Source organism: Hevea brasiliensis, chromosome 8, assembly GCF_030052815.1.
Source record: "Hevea brasiliensis isolate MT/VB/25A 57/8 chromosome 8, ASM3005281v1, whole genome shotgun sequence".
NCBI classification, from domain to species: Eukaryota; Viridiplantae; Streptophyta; class Magnoliopsida; order Malpighiales; family Euphorbiaceae; genus Hevea; species Hevea brasiliensis.
Window position 1 is genome coordinate 100,474,439 of NC_079500.1, and position 13,355 is coordinate 100,487,793.

The window sequence follows — 13,355 nt, forward strand, 5'->3', positions numbered from 1 at the left end:
CAGCCTTCTTCCTCCGCCCAGCCGCCATAGTGACCGTTGTCAAGTCTGTGAGTAAAATATTAATTTTAATTGTAATTTCGATATTATTATATGTTCAAGCATGCCCATGCATCACTTATATGCATATATCTATGTAGATAAACTCTAGGCACGATTTATGTTGCATTCATAACTGTGAAAGTGCCATGTATGCTGTTGTGGTAATTTTGAGCAGTGTGCGTGTGTTGGCGTGCATGTGATGTGGTGTGGACTATGGATAGGACTGGTAGACATGGCTTGAGATCTTCGGTGGAACCCGGTCCTTCGGGGTAGACACGACTTGAGTTCTTCGCTGGGACCCCAATTTGGTTATTAAGTGGAAGTCCGAGCTGAGTTCTTCGCTGGCACCAGGTTGGATTTAAGAGAGCTGTATAGGGGATCAGCTCCCATATATTATGATTGATATTACAGGGTGTGTGAGTGCTCCAAATTACCTTTTTGATGTTATGATGTGAAAATGTTGTTGATGTTGCATTTCACTCTACAGGGTGCATTAGTTTTAGATAGTTATAGAGATTATAGTTAAAATTGATATTTTACTCTCTGAGTCGAACGCTCACTCCTGTTCAATATTTTTTCAGGCTATAGGAGGATTTTGTTGTGGTTAACCTGCTTTTCTCCTTCGCAGGTTGTTTTATCAATATTTGTGTAATTTTATTTACTCCTAGAATTTTATTTACTCTCTGAATCACTAGGTTCTGATTCCAGTTTAGGAAAGGGGAAACACTAACCAGCCCACCCTCCTTCAGTCTCGATCCAGTCTTCGTTTGACCCGGTTTAGACCCAATCCAGTTCACGATCCGAACTGGACCGTGGCCAAGTCCATGTGCAAGCTATTTCGGCCTGACCCAAACAATCCATTGATGAAAGAGTAGCTACATGTCCACAGTTTGGATTGCAGCCTCACCAGGTGATGGCGCCATCTCCACTCTGGCCAAACTTGAAAATATGACTTTGCATGCCACCATAGCTCGAATTTGGGGCCGAACTAATTGCAACTTTGATGGTAACGCGTGGAAAGAGCCAATCTGAGACAACAGGGCCCTAGAATGCCGAGGTTAGGGTCGCTACTAAATGCCCTAACTGAGTTTGCACACAATCAACCTAACAACTTGAACTATCTCGACATCTCTCTTATTGATGGGCTTAACATCCCAATGGGCTTCAACCTTACCACCGACAACTGCTGTGAAATTGGATGTGCTACTGACATTAATGGGATATGTCAAAAATTTATTAGAAGGGAGAGATGCCGTGAAGCAGGGTATTAGACGGAATATGAGAGGCTGTCTTGCTTGAATATCTGGAATGAGCCTTGGGCGCCATCTCTTCCTAACTTTAAGATTGGCAGCCCTCGTCCCCCAGATTCCCCGATTCTGCATATAGCAGATTTACTGAAGCCTGGAGTGCACCAATGAGATAGAGAAATATATATTTATGAGATAGAGAAAGGTCCCTAATATATATTTATTTATTCGTTGGGGAAAGAAAGAAATTAACCACCAATCAAAACTTTCACTTCTTCTTTGCGTTGCCCAAAGAAGAACAACCTCGCATCCATCTCCGTCCAGCAACTTCGGCTAGGAACCAGCTTTGACGTGGATGGTAGCATCACAGATCGGCGACGTCTAGGGGCTCCTCAACGGCAGTGGACAGTGGTTGTAGATATGAGAAAGCAAGAGAGTGAAAGAGAGAGAGTGAGTGAAAGGCGTCAAATTTGAGCCTCTTTGGCCGGCGATCCTGGCAGTGGTTCTGATTAAGGAGGATGGCTTTCAACTCCTGGCAGTTCAAGCATCCTGTCGGGACCTCTCTCACCGGTTCTAATGGTGGTTTCCGCCAACAGCAAGAAGAGAGAGAAATGGGTTTGGCAGTAGGTTTCCAGTCACTCTTCCAGCGATCCTCCCTTCGGATCGGAAATCCGAGACCACCGATGGACTCAGGGAGACGAAATCTTCGAAATAGAATCTGTCCCGCTCCGATCGGACACTGTTTGAAAAAGGCGATTATCGGATGGTGGTGAGAATTTTGAGTTTTTTTATTTTTAAAAATTAAAAATAATTTTATGATAATTATTAATAATTTTTTGGTATAATTTAGGTACGATTGGATCGATAATAGTTCATTAGCGTCATGGCTGTATTTTTCGGTCAGATCTGACTGTCTGACGGCCTGTCTTGAAACATGATTGATATTATAGTCAATCCTAACATTTTCAGCTGTTCTGGACACGATGCAGGTGTCAGATTTTACATAGGTAAATTCAAACTCTAAATTGTTCAATTTTTATCTTATATTAGGTTTAAAATAAAATTCATAAAATATTCGTGAATGATCAAAAAATTTTGGTTCATTTTTCAATAGCCTTATAATATTATTAAGAATTGCGGGACAAGTTTATAAAATTTTTAAAGTTAGTTTAGATAGTTCTTGAAAAATATTAGTTTTAAACCTTACAATTGAATTGTCTGATGTTGTGATTATTGAACGGTTTGAAAGGCTCAAGAGGGGCCATATAATATTGATAAGATATGGGTTGAGTTTAGAAGTGTTATTTGAACCATTTTGTAGGTTGAGTAGGTCTTAGGTGTAGAAAAAACTCTATCGGTTTTTCAGCATGAATTAGGCTGTCTTTTGTCTTTTTAGAGTCTTATTTCGAATTAGTACTAATAAATGTATAATATAATTAATTGGATGATCGAGGTCAGCTATTTTTCCTCCATACAGTAGCCACAATAGTCTCTGGTGTACAGTGAGTATATATTTATTTTATTTACAATTTTAATATTATTATATTTCTGGCATACTCATGCATCACTTATACTTATATTTATGTAGTTAAATATTAGACATGCCCTGTTTTGCATTTGTACTTGATGATATTACTTTGATTGCTGTGTTTTGATAATATGGAGCTGTGTGTGTGAGTTGGTGTATATGTGGAGTATATGGATATAGGTAGAACGGGTAGACGCGGTTGGAGCTTGACTCGCTGGGACTCGATTCTTATTATGGATGAGTCAGGGTAGACACGACTTTGAGTTGATCTCACTGGCCCCCGCATATGGATTATTAAGCGAAAGTCCGGCTTTAGTTAATCTCACTGGTAGGCCTTGGATTAAGAGAGCTGAATAGGGGGATCAGTTCCCCAGATATGTATGTGTGAGTATGGATGTGACACACGGGTGTGTGATTACTCCAGATTATCTTTGATGTGACCTAATATGATTTGTATGAAGATGACGCATCTCATTTCTAGGGATACATTAGAATTAGATAGTTATAGAGATTGTATGTAAAATAAATATCTTACTCTATGAGTCAAACACTCACTTCTATTTATCCTATTATTTAGGCTACAGGAGGAGTTTTTTTTCAGAGTAACCTGCTTTGTTCCTCGCAGGTTTAACATCAGTTATTTAATTATTTTATTGTTTTCTAAATTTGAAATCTAAAACTCTGCATGTATTAGTAGTCGTATGGTCCCTGTTAGGAATTGTGTTAATTTAAATTCTTGAGGTTAATAAATAAAGATATGTATGATATTTATTGTAAATGATGGTATCAGGGTCGAGCGGAACTCCCTTGACTTCAGTTTTTTATGGTTATTGGGTTGGGTTGACCCGAATAAAAATATTTTATTTTATTTACATGTTGGGCCTCAATTTTTGGGCCTTGGTTATGGATTTGAGAATAAGACTTACTACGGACCTTGGGGGCTTTATGCCGGCTCAGGTCCTAGTGTCGGTCCGGTCCACGGGATCCGGTCGTGACACATTAAAAGGCTCTATGGGCATCTGTAAGAACAACAACAGACAGGCTTTGTAGGATTGCCAGAAGCCAATTACAAGAAAGCTTTCCTTGGAGGCTCAATTTGGCTAGACAATTGACAGCTTTGTTTGCATATCTTTCTACAAGAGTAATTAGGAAATGATAGAATGAAGATTTATGAGAATTAATGGCTGCAACAGTGGCAATCAACAGTACTGCTACTGCTAAAATAGTGATTTGAGTTATTCTGGCAATCCATAAAGCTGTACTTGCATTATTAGAGGCATATTGAAGATGTTGAATTATTCTGAATTTGTTAAGAATTAGAATATTAATTCATATGGAACCCACAATTTAGAACATGTAGAAGAGGAAAAAAAAAAGCTTGAAAACTTGCAATTAGGCCAATGGTGTATATTTATACGTTAAATTAGTACTTATGTCCATGAAATCTCGAATGTAAAGGATCAGATAGAGAGAGAGAGTTGGATGGTTTGAACCAAAGGAAAACAAAAGACAAAGTTGATAATTACAATGTTTCTGCTTTGCTTCGTATTTTTAAGCTTTTAAAATTGACTAGTGTCCGCAGCTTTAATAGTGAATCAATGTGATGATAACTAACGTATTTTAACAAATCTGATGCCATTATTTTGAGATGGTTTGCCATCATTTTTATCTGTCTTTGAAAATTTTTTGTCGTTCTCATGATACGGTGGATCATGATTTCAAGTGAATTCTCGAATGTAATTACTACATTGTAAGAAAAAGTTGTCAGTCCATGCAGAGATTTGCTAGGTTTAAGAAGTGTCTCCTTTATTTGTTGTGAATAACAAATTGCTTTTGATTCTAAAGGCTTATTTCTTCTGCAACAAACTCTATTGTAAATAACATATTGATCCTTCAAGATCTACCTAGAATTAATACCATTTATTTTCAAATGATCTGCAAGATTTTTTACTATTCTCATGATTCGATGGATCATAATTTTAATTGAATTGTTGAATGTAATAATTACATTGTGAGAAATGCTTTCTTTTTCAAAGATAGGATACATTGAAATAATAATAATAATATAGCTCATGAACTGTAATCAGCTTTGCTCAAGATGAGCATGTGTCCTCTCTCTCTACATAAGATAGGAAGGGAGAGAGAAAATTTTCTATAAGACAAATGAAATTTGTTTGCTCAGTCTTGCATATTATATAATCGACCATTATCAGCTATACCACCATTGTTGTGAAAATGCAACCTTTAAGATCTTTCCCTATTCATTCTCACACTCAACCCCCAAATAGCTCCCCAGCACATCCTCTACGCGCTCAATTAATTTTGTTTATACTAGCTAGTGGTTATTTATCTACAGGAATACTTCTTCAGTAGGTAGGTAACTTTAATGAAAAGAATTATAAAAAATCGAGGTTATTCTATAATATTGTGGGTTGGAGTCAACTTGTGTATTTAGTTATTCTTTTTGTTGGGCTACGTATCAAAACCAATACTAACTGGTTTACTAGGATACAAGTTAATCAAAGCAAATTAAAGTACGTAATTCAAACATTTATAGAATATGTATGTGCTGTAGCAATGGCTATATTTTATAAAGAAGTGGACAAGGTTACAGATGAATATTTAATACTAGCCGCATTTTGCTATTCCCTGCATTGATACTTTTATCCAGGATCACTTATCCCTACTTGGATTTTGCACCCACAATTCTTTTCTGCGAAATATTTGAGTATAGGCATTGCTCGGAGTGACAAAAATGGCATAATAGCATGTTGCTGTGGTGGCTTCATTTTTATATTGAAAAACTATTTTCAGTTTTTTTATATGACATGTGAGGAATCCATCCAAGGAACAGTAGATGCTAATATTGGTGGTATAGGAGGGAATACTGATATTGGTGGTACATGAGAAAGTGAAGGCATTGATCTTGAAGATGTTGGTAGTTTTAGAGTTATGGATGTTCCTAGGAGCAGTGGAGGGCATATTGTGGGGAATATTGATGCTGGTGGAAGCTCTAGCAGTGGTGCAAGGCTAACTACAGGTTATAGAGGTTCTGGGAGTGAAGAAAGAATGTCTACTTATTTTTGTAGTTCCTGAAGACATTTATCCGAGCCTGATTCAAGTGACAAAAGTCATTAACTTTGATTTTGTATTATATTTAAGTTGTTGCACTGAAAACTTTATTAACTTTGATTTGCTGATCCTAGTTAACTAATGTTTAAGGTAATTTTATTTGTATGTATGAATGAATGTGTTAATTGACTTGCTCAATCTGCTAGAGTAGGCATTTTGTATCCAGGTTAAAGCTCTAATCCACCTGATCAATTAGAAGCTCTTTTGCTTAAGGATATGATGTATGGAGATTTTAGTTCATGAGTGATATTATCTTATTTTGATAAAAAAAAGTTAATTCTGTTTGTAATTATTGTTAACTTGTTAAAATAATGAAAAGAGAAATGAAAGATCTGTTTGATGTTGAATAGATTTATTTTTCCATTTGGTTATCGGTATTTTTAATTGTTCATATCTTTTTGACATAGAATTGGATAAAACTACGTCAAATAGATATAAATAATTAAGAATACCGATAACCAAATGGAAAAATGAATTCATTCAACATCAAATAGATCTTTCATTTTCTCTTTTCATTATTTTAACAAGTTAACAATAACAACAAACAAAATTACTTTTTTTTTTTATCAAAATAAGATAATATCATTCATGAACTAAAATCTCCATACATCCTATCCTTAAGCAAAAGAGCTTCTAACTGATCAGGTGGATTAAAACTCCAACTTGGATACAAAATGCCTACTTTAGCAGATTGAGCAACCCAATTAGCATATTCATTCATACATACAAACAAAATTACCTTAAACATTATTTAACTAGAATTAGCAAATAAAAGCTTAATAGTCAGTACAACAACTTAAATGCAGATGGCAACAACCTGAGAGACTGGCAAACTTTAGAACAAGCAACACTCTAATATCAACTTTGCTTAACTGAAAAGCAATAAGCAATTAAGTTAATTAAGATCATTTAAAAAAATAAAAAACTGCAATGAAAAAATTGAGATTTATTTTGAAGAAGCACACTAAAATATGGAATTTTTCTTTTTGATAAGTAAGAAGAATATTATTAATAATAAAAATAAAAAAAGAATAGAATTCCTCACAAAAACTGAGAAAAACAAGCCTACAAAAGCCAAGAAACCACCAACTAAGCAAACACAACCCCAACAAAAATACAGCTGCAAAAACAGACAACCAGAGCTACAAAGAAAAGGAGCTAAGAGAAAATACAAAATCAAAGCAAATGACTTTTGCGACTTGAATCAGGCTAGGAGAAATGTCTTTAGGAACTAAGAAGATAAGTGGATATTCTTTCTTCACTCTTAGAACCTCTATGACCTATAGTTAGTCTTGTACTCCTGCTAGATCTTCTACCAGCATCAATATTACCCACAGCACCCCCTCCGCTGCCCCTAGGAACATTCATAACTCCAAAACTACCAACATCTTTAAGCTCAATGCCTTCACTTTCTCCTTTACCACCAATATCAGTATCCCCTCATGTACCACCAATATCAGCATCTACTGTTCCTTGGATGGATTCCTCACGTGTCATATCAAAAAACTGAAAATAGTTTTTCAATATAAAAATGAAGCAACCACAGTAACATGCTATTATGCCACTTCTGCTATCCTGAGCAATGCCTATACTCAAGCATATTTCGCAGAAAATGATTGTGGGTGAAAAATCCAAATGGGGATGCGTGATCTGGATAAAAGTATGCAATGCAGAGAATAGAAAAATGCGGCAAGCACTAAATATTCATCTGTAACCTTGCCCACTTCTTTATAAAATATAGTCATTGCTACAACACATACATATTCTATAAATGCCTTCATTACGTACTTCAGTTTGATTTGATTAACTTATATTATAGTAAATCAGTTAGTATTGGTTTTGATAGCTAGTCCCAAAAAAAGAAGAATGATATACAGAGATTGACTCACACCCACAAAATGATAGAAAAACCTCGATTTTTTATTATTTTTTTCATTGAAGTTATCCACCCACTGAAGAAGTATTCCTGCAAATAAACAGTCCTTAGCTAGTATGAACAAAATTATTTAAGTGTGTGGAGGATATGCTGGAGAGCTGTTTGGGGGTTGAGTGTGAGTATAGGGAGGGAAAGATCTTAAAGGTTGCATTTTCACAATGGAGGTATAGCTGATAATGGTGGGTTATATAACATGTAAGACTGAGCAAACAAATATCATTTGTCTTATAGTAATTTTTCTCTCTCCCTTCCTATCCTCTGCAGAGAGAGAGGACGCCTGCTCATCCTGAGCAGAGCTGATTACAGCTCATGAGTAGTATTATTATTTTTATTTCAATGTATCCTATCTTCAAAAAAGAAAGTTTCTCACAATATAATTATTACATTCAACAATTCAATTAAAATCATGATCCACCGAATCATGAGAATGGTAAAAATTCTTGCAGATCATTTAAAAATAAATGGTATTAGTTCTGTGCAGATCTTGAAGGATCAATGTGTTATTCAGAACAGAGTTTGCTGCAGACGAAATAAGCCTGAGGAATCAAAAGCAATCTGCTATTCACAACAAATAAAAGAGATTAGTAAATCTCTACATGGAATGATAATTTTTTCTTACAATGTAATAATTATATTCAATGATTCACCTGAAAGAATGATCTATAGGATCATAATAATGGCAAAAAATTTTCAAAGGCAGATAAAAATGATGGCAAACCATCTAAAAATAATGGCATTAGATCTGCTAAAATACTTTAATTATCATCACATTGAATCACTGTTAAAGCTGCAAAAACTAGTTAATTTTAAAAACTTAAAAACACGAAGTAAAGCAGAAGCATCTGTAATTACCAACTTTGTCTTTTTTTCTCCTTGTTCACCCCATCCAACTCTCTCTCTCTCTCATATTCTTTACATTCAAGATTTCATGGATATGAGTACTAATTTAACGTATAAATACACAAGTCTAATTGCAAGTTTCGGGGCTTTTTTTTTTCTCTTCTATATATTTTAAATTGTGGGTTCCATATAAATTAATATTCTAATCTTTAACAAATTTAGAATAATTCTAACACCTTCAATATGCCTCTAATAATATAAGTACAGTTTTATGGATTGTGAAAATAACTCAAATCACAATTTTAGCAACAGCAATACTGTTGATTGCCACTGTTGCATTTATTAATTCTCTTAAATCTTCCTTCTATCATATTCTGATTGCTCTTGTAAAAAGACTTGCAAGCAAAGCTCCCGATTGTCTAGTCAAATTGAGCCTTCAAGGAAAGCTCCTTTGTAATTGGCTTCTGACAATCTTGTAAAGCCTGTCTGCTATTGTTCTTGCTGATGCTCAGAAAGCCTTGTAATACATTTACGTTGCATGAGGAAAAAAAAAAAAAGCACATGCATTAAATAATAAAATTTGAATCATGATCCACCGCGTCAGGGAAAAGGCAAAAGTTTTTCTAAGACCAGGTAAAATTAATAGCATATCATCTAAAAAGATGTAGTATCAATTCTATTAATATTTTTTATATCATCACATTTGATTCATTGTTAAAGCTGTAGGGGCTAGTTAGTTTTAAAAGATTAAAAATAATATTAAAATTTATATAATTATTTAATCTTGATTGTTAATTAAATTTATAATTTTTATTATAAACTAATTTTCATTACATTCAGACTTTTTATAAATAATATGATAATATTTATCGTTAATTATGAAAATAATATTTAACTCATGTGGTTTTAACTAATAATATTTTTATCATATAAATAAATATTATAATTTTAATGTTTACCATATAGTTTTAGACTAATTATAAAATAACTAAATAAATTTCATTTTTCTAAAACCTATTTACAAATTTGATAACTATATATATATATATATATATATATATATATATATATTCTCTGCGTTTGTACTATGATCAATATGACAATAATTATAAATATTGTCATATTGATCATAGTACAAACGCAGAGAATATATATATATATATATATATATATATATATATATATATATATATAAGTCATCCAACAATAAATCTAATATCAATTAATTATAGAACTATGACATAATTAAATCCAAATGAATAAAATAATAAATTAAATCGGATCAGTTTCTATCGGGGTTATTACTCTTTTTGTACTTATTTTTTTTATTTTTCAATTATTTCTTAAATTAATAAAAGAAAATAAAATAGTAAAATAATAAAAGAAAAAGAATAGGCCCATCAAAAGGATATCATCTAATAATTATCGATGGTTATTTATGTCTTTAGCATGAAATTAGAATAAAAAAAAGAATAAAAATTTATTAAATAAGAGTGACTAATTTTGTTAATTTTAGGATCAATTACATTTTGCAACTCACAATGATAACATTTAGTCAATTTATTTCCATTTTAAGGATCTCTTCTTTTATTTTATGTCATTAAATATAAATTTGATTAAAAATGATCAAATATAAATTCTTTTAATGGTACAAATATAATTAGAATAAGTATATTTTACATAAAAAAATTATTAAACACTTATTTCATTAGAATTTATTGAATTTTGATAATTATTTTTAAAATTAAAATATTTTAGAAAACTTTTTTGTCAATTCAATTATGATTCATTTTTTATTATAATTTTCATTTAATTAATCATATTTATTTTAACATCAATATATATTTTTGAGTAGCTGTGTTAACTCCAGGCAAATAGTAAGTAGTCGTGCTTGTATTATTTATTTTAATTTCTATATAACAAAAATTTGGTGCCATTAATATGTAAAAAGTTATACCATCTCACCGTCACAGCTTCATACCAAAAAATATAGATTATTCAGTGTGTATATATATATATATATATATATATATATATATAGTCTTTCACTAATCATGATACGTCAATTTATATTTATATAAACAAAAAATAATAACGTAATATATTTTTTTCTAAAAAAAATTAAAATTTTATTTAACGTGTAATTATAGCATCAAGTTTTTTTTTATCTTATTTATTTATTTAAAATTAAGAATATGACATTTTTGGCATCCATAGCCGTATATTTGATCACAAATTTAATCAATATCTTTTTTTATTTTTATTCATTTTTGCAATCATTGTAATATTTTTAAAGTTTCATATTGTAATTTTTTTTATTTATTTATTTCATTTGCTAAAAGAATAGTTTCTTTTATTGGCTCAAAAATTATATTTAAGCCATCTCAACATGATAAGCATTTAGCATATTGAGCAAAAAGAGAGACATTTTAAGACCCACAAAACATTTTACTGTACCTGAAGCCTAAAATCATCAATTAAGAAGAGAGAGGGGTAAGATGCCCTCTTTTAGACATATATAATAATGTTTATTTTAACACAGTTTAAGACCAAAAGATTTTAGCAACTATTTCCGGGCTTATGGTTCAGTCTTGGGTGACAGCGATATTTGGGCAACGAGCAAAGGGTGGCAGTGTCAAATGGCATGTGTTTGAGCGTCTCATTTTTTGTTATTAATGTTTGTTCATTTGTTTGCAGTCTGTCACTTTGCCAGAGATCCAACAGACAGAGGTAGGAGAAATTGAGCAATCCATCAATTTCTCCAATACAAACACCACAATTGGTTTCCAACGCCATAATTTTTCCTTCTATGTATAGTTTTAGAATGACATGTATACTCTCACTTAAAAAAAAAAAAAAAAAAAAACATATACTTTCATAACGCATAGTCAAATAAATTGAAAGAAGTATTATCTAGGGTGTTATCCATTTTGCTTGATGGGGATGTGTTTGATAAATGTACGCAATTAACTCATAAATCATGAAGCTATCAAGGGTCTTTAATCCTTATATTCCAACAAGTTGCATGGATTTGTCCGAAATTTGAAACTATTAGCCTTATAAGGGCCTTTTTCTCTTTTCCCAATTTCCACGTATATTTCAATCTCAAAAAAAAAATTCATTATGTATTTATCTATTTATTTATTTGTCTTTCTTGGACTGGCATGTGAAAACTTTATTAATCTAATAATTTCAAAAAACAAAGTGATTCTTAAACTTTTGTAGTGAATTCCTTTACTACTAAATCATATATCATTTTCTATTTGATCAAGACACAACAGTAGTTTGTATTAGTAATTTTAGAACAATTTGAATTATTCCTCCATTTTAATAAACCAATACACTGCACAGTGCACTTAGCATGTAAAAGATCCCTCTACATGGGTGTTGTGGAATCTTTTAATGTTTTTGATTAGTGGTAGCTTGGTTTCGTAATTAACTCTTTTGAGCAATTATATATTATTTTGTCCATATAATCAATATTTGTTTGAGATGGAAATATGTAATTATTTGATGATCATCATTTGTGATATTATATTTGTTTATATTTGCTCATTAATTAATGGTATGTCAGGAGATATATATTAAGTTCTTAAGACATATGTGGTTTAGTCTTAAATATTGTTTATAGTCAATATGCACGTTTTCATTGGTGTTTTTGGAAATAAGTAGCTTATTATGAATTTCTCTTGATTATTTCTAAGTATTTGTGTTAAAAGAGAAATCATTGAGGACCGACAATAAAATAGCAAATTGATCACATTTGAGTGGTATTTTCTTGCTACACTACCATACTGTAATCTATGTCAATTAAATCATTTATATTTATAACCATGGATTGGTCTTATATCAATAAAGGGTATAATTACCACCATGATTTGATATTGGTGGTTTAACATGGACAAAATTTGTAGAGGTGTTATTTCTTAAATTGTATATTTTCAAAATTGGTGGCCACATTTGTATTTCATTATTAGGTCTAAGAGTCATTTTAAATTTGTTTAAAAAAAATACACAATTAATATTGCCCAAGTGGGAGAATATAAGAATTTATGATATGGGCCAATATAAAAATTTATTACATGGGCTACTATTAATTATGGGTTAGGTGGCCACATTTGTGTTTCACTATTAGGTCTAGGAGTCATTTTAAATTTGTTAAAAAAAAAACTCACAATTAATATTGTCCAAGTGAGAGAATGTAAGAATTTATGATATGGGCCAATATGAAAATTTATTACATGGGCTACTATTAATTGTGGGTTATTTAAGTTTGTGAAAAGGGATTGAATAAATATAGTTTAAGAATATGTGTATGGACAATAGTTTGGTACCATACACAAGTGATCACAAAAAAAAAAGTAAAATACAAATTGGGCTCCATACACATATTCTTAAACTATATTTATTCAATCCCTTTTCACAAACTTAAATAACCGACAATTAATAGTAGCCTATATAATAAATTTTCATATTGGCCCATATTATAAATTATTACATTCTCTCACTTGGACAATATTAATTGTGAGTTTTTTTTTAAACAAATTTAAAATGACTCCTAGACCTAATAGTGAAACACAAATGTGGCCACCTAACCCATAATTAATAGTAGCCCATATAATAAATTTTTATA

The 13,355-nt window shown here is 31.8% G+C and overlaps 1 long non-coding RNA gene across 1 annotated transcript; it reads left to right on the plus strand.

Moving 5' to 3' along the window:
• The first annotated feature begins 1,214 nt into the window (after positions 1-1,214).
• Positions 1,215-11,731, plus strand: LOC131182387 (uncharacterized). Its single transcript, XR_009150739.1, has 2 exons — positions 1,215-2,293; positions 11,420-11,731. It is a non-coding gene; the product is annotated as an uncharacterized LOC131182387 (long non-coding RNA).
• The last annotated feature ends 1,624 nt before the right edge of the window (positions 11,732-13,355 follow it).